The sequence below is a fragment of the Lotus japonicus genome, chromosome 1 (assembly GCF_012489685.1).
Source record: "Lotus japonicus ecotype B-129 chromosome 1, LjGifu_v1.2".
Classification (NCBI taxonomy): domain Eukaryota; kingdom Viridiplantae; phylum Streptophyta; class Magnoliopsida; order Fabales; family Fabaceae; genus Lotus; species Lotus japonicus.
Window position 1 is genome coordinate 81168790 of NC_080041.1, and position 4239 is coordinate 81173028.

Consider the following 4239-nt stretch of genomic DNA (forward strand, 5'->3'; position numbering starts at 1 on the left):
ATATATAATATTTTTTCCTAGCATAAAAAATTATCCAAACACAATTCGCCTTAGATAAAAATGATTTTAACAAGAAGACAATTATTTTTCATTAAATCAAGAACATAAGCATTTACACAAATACGTGAATAGACACATGTACCTTCTTCACCAAACCTTATTCTATCATATCAATTTTTCTATCAATTTTTCTATGGATCTTTATCATATCAGATAAGGCTAGACGACAGTTAGACAATAGTAAGTAAGTGTACATTTGTTATCATAAGAAATTTCCTATGGATCTAATCTTTATCATATCAAATAAGGTTAGACAATAGTATGTAATTGTACATTTGTAAAAAAAAAACTTTTGTTTTAGTTTTCTGAATTTAAAAATATTTTCAATCTTATTTTTTTTTTTGTGTATACGAATATTTTCCATGGAAAATAATCTTATTCGAGCCGAATGGTGAGACTAACTCCTTCTAGGGAGTATCAATAATCTTATTTATTCAAAGAGTCACAAATAGTGTGCAATTAGACATTCCTATTAGAAATTTTTTTTGGTATCGCACAGTTGACAGCCATGAGACTAATCTCTTGAGACTCGAAGATCACGGTAAAGGCTTTGTTGGTATGTCGTATGATGCATGATACAATACATTATGATTGATCCATTGTTTGGTGCTAACATCATCAATACTTATATTAAAACAGAATCACTCCAAGAAGTGATTAGCTGATGTGTCAGCTCCTCAAATATTTGAGAATATTTTATTCCCCCACCCTGAATAAACTACAATATTTTATTTCCCACTCATTATGTTATTAGATTTTATTCTCCCACTCATCATCTTCCTATCCTCTCTCTCCCACTATCTCATTAATGTATTTTCTCTTTCTCCTCCCCCAACCTCATCAAAAATTTTCCAGACGGTTTGTATCCCTTTTTATTTCAATTTGGTTTACCCCCTCGTTGTCCAATAACTAATGTTCATTCCCACTAGCACCCCAATCCGTCTTCTGTCTTCCTTTAGTGCCATTTTGAATTTAAATTTTGAGCATTTATTAATTATGTTTCTAATTAACCTTCCACCTTTCACTCAACCAATCAAATTTCTTCTCTAGATGTTTCCCCAGTTATCTCTTCCACTCATATCATAAATCTTCCTCATCTCCATATCTGGATTCTTCATCCTCTCCCCCTCCATTTGACGCTTAACCCATGAAACGCTCCTCATCATTATCTTCATCACAGTTTTACTTCCCAGAACCTATCTTTCATGCACATGGCTTCTTCTCCCCGCCGACAACGATGTCGTTTCACTCTCCGAGCCCCAGTCCCCGTCTTCGAAAAAGGTTAATTGTTTCCTATATACTATTATTGTTTTAACTAATTATTCCTAACTAGAAATAGACCTGACTTTGAGTTTGTTCTTTATAAGTTGTTTTGAATTGGTTGACAAATCTCACAAGGTATTTCTTGATTTTGCATTATTCAACTATTCTTTAATGGTTATTAACGTGATTATTCTTTTTATTTCAGGACCCATATGATCCAATGGTGCCTCCTGAAATTCTAGATTTGATTGACAAAACGTTCTTATTCGAGATTGAAGTTGACAACGATTCCAATTCTAGGTTCAAGTCATCCTATAAGGTACTAAAAGATCCTAATAAGGGGCGGAGGCACCGGGGTGGCTCACCGGTGCCGCCGCGCCCCCCATTTTTTAATTTTCATTCTAAAAATATGTATATTTTCCTTTTAGCACCGGTGAAAAACTAAATATATATTATCAGGTGTAGCTGGTATCAAATAACAGATGGTAGTGTGGTGGTTTGCACTTGGAAATTTTCCACCATGTCCCTGATTCGAACCCATTTGACACCATTTTATTTTCATTTTTGGACAAAATGGCTGTAAAAATGCTATGATCAAGAATTGAACCCACTACAATGAGAATATCTTCCCATAACTTACCGCCAGCCAAGGATAAGTATATTAACCTTTTTGACGATTTATTTTACTTATACATATACAAATACCATTGGCTATTTTTGGCAAACTTATGAGTTGTTTAGTATTTCTTATACTCAAATTAATCATATATCTCGACTGCTTGTAAAAATATCAATTATATTAATTGATTTACACATCTGGAGTCGTTTGGATTATTGTTTGATAAAGTTATATATGATATAATGAAGTTCGATTAAATAAAGGATAAAAGATTAAATATGTGTATAGAAATTATACGTAAAAGTATGTTTAAAAATGAATATTGTTTAGATTTGTTTTTTGCTAATATTGTTTAGATAACAGAAAGCAAAATAATTTTTATATAATATTTCGCCACCCCGGAGCCAAAATTCTGGCTACGCCCCTGCCTAATATTATTGCCCAGTTTAAGTCTATCTGCGAAACCCCCAGTCTGATGGTTCATCTTTTTACAGCCCATTATAATTCTTTTATCCCTTGATTAGTTAATATAATATCTTTTGCTTTGTAGGACCTGAATGAAGAATTTATTGTTGAGTAGTTGTTGATCTTCACAAAGACACTCAGGTCTATACACCCCTAATTAATTCTATTGTACCTACTGGAAAGGTGTTAGGCTCTTCTAATTCAAATATTAATCATGGGAGGCCAGAAATCAATTATAAGGGGAAGGTTTGTAATTTTTTTTGTTTCTCACATGTAGTTTTACTCATTAAGTTTGCATTCTAAATCTGAACAAATTATTTTTCTGGCCGTTCCAGAGTCTTTACCGTACTACTGTGGTTGATGCTGGAACTAAAACTATTGATGTTCATATTGCTGACTATGAGTACCTCAGTAGTTCAAGCCCTGAATTTGTGGGGAAAGAGCTGACCTCTTCCTCTGCAAACAACAAACTGAACAAGGGAAATAAGAATTCTTAGGGGAAGGTGTTTGTCATTATCTCATTACTACTGTTTCTATTCTTTTCTTCTGTTATTCAGTGGGTTCAAAGACCTTTTATAACTTTGCTTGATTTTATTGTCTTATACTATGGAAAATCACAAGGTGTTGTTACTCAAAGTCAGAATCCATATGGTAATTCTGTTGCTGTTGTTGGAACTAAAACAATTGATGATCAGACTGCTGATTTTGATTATCTTTTAAGTATAAGTCCTGAGCCTGTTCCTGATCCTGTTACTACAACCACCAGTTCTCAATTGCCTGAGAATGTGTTGATTTCTTCTTCTGCCTGCAAGAAATTGAGCAAGGCAAATAAGAAGACTAAGGGGAAGGTTGACATGTCCATAATAAATCTCTTGCTTTTCATTTATTCACAGGGATTTTATTACCTTATATAATTTTTTCTTTTTTCTTTTTGTTTCAGACTATGGAGAATGAGGCTGTAGGTGATGGAAAATCTGAAACTGTTGTTTCTCCCAATCCCACTCCTGAGAAATTTTCTCTCAATGAAATTTAGTATTCCCCTCCCTCGAAGCGTCCAAGCCCTGTTGATGTGGAGGTCATTGGATTTGTGTCTGCAGGCAAGAAACTGCTAAAGATTGTTAAGAAGGAAAAGATGTGATGGAATTTGTTTTTCATTGTTCTTTTAATTTTGGATGTATTTTGAATGGTTCTTTGAACCCTAGATCCTTTGAAGTGTTCTGCATTTTGTTTTTTGTTGCTGTATGCAACTAGATGGTTTGGGATCCCTATATGGTTTAGTTTGATTTATTTTGCTTGGGATTAGTAACACACATTCAATTTCTCAAAATCTATCATTCAAAAAAATTTCTCAGAATCTAAATTATTTTCCTTTCTATCATAAGAGATATTGGTATCCTAAATTATCCTTTTTATGAGGTAGATATTTTCCAAGGTTTTTCTAATCATTTCTCCTTTTCCCTCTCATTACTATCCCAACCATTCAACTTTTTCCCTTTACCCAAATCCTCTCCACGTGCCACTGATAATTCATGATAACCCAAATATGAATAAATATATTAATTTGATTAGGCCAATCAAGTAGTTTCAAAGTAAAATAAAGTGATCGCCCTAAAAAAAATATAAAATAAAATGAAATTATTAGATTAAAAATAATGAAACTATAGATATCCTTTTCTCATTTTGAAACCATAAATCTTATCATAAACCCAATCTAAAATTAAAGATATAATAATCTACCATTCTGATTCATTCTTTTTATTCTGTTTCAAGATTTACTTTGGAAGTAAATTTAGTAAGAAGTAATCTCGGTAAATCTTAGATAATTAGAGCAA

At 32.7% G+C, this 4239-nt stretch overlaps 1 long non-coding RNA gene across 3 annotated transcripts; it reads left to right on the top strand.

Moving 5' to 3' along the window:
• Positions 1–861: 861 nt before the first annotated feature.
• LOC130719487 (uncharacterized) lies at positions 862–3717 on the top strand. 3 transcript variants are annotated; one of them, XR_009012905.1, is made up of 6 exons: positions 862–1341; positions 1529–1642; positions 1783–1979; positions 2493–2653; positions 2743–3255; positions 3348–3717. It is a non-coding gene; the product is annotated as an uncharacterized LOC130719487 (long non-coding RNA). The 3 variants fall into 3 exon arrangements; XR_009012906.1 differs by lacking the exon at positions 1783–1979 and having other exon boundaries at positions 2743–2910; positions 3029–3255; XR_009012904.1 differs by lacking the exon at positions 1783–1979.
• Positions 3718–4239: the final 522 nt, after the last annotated feature.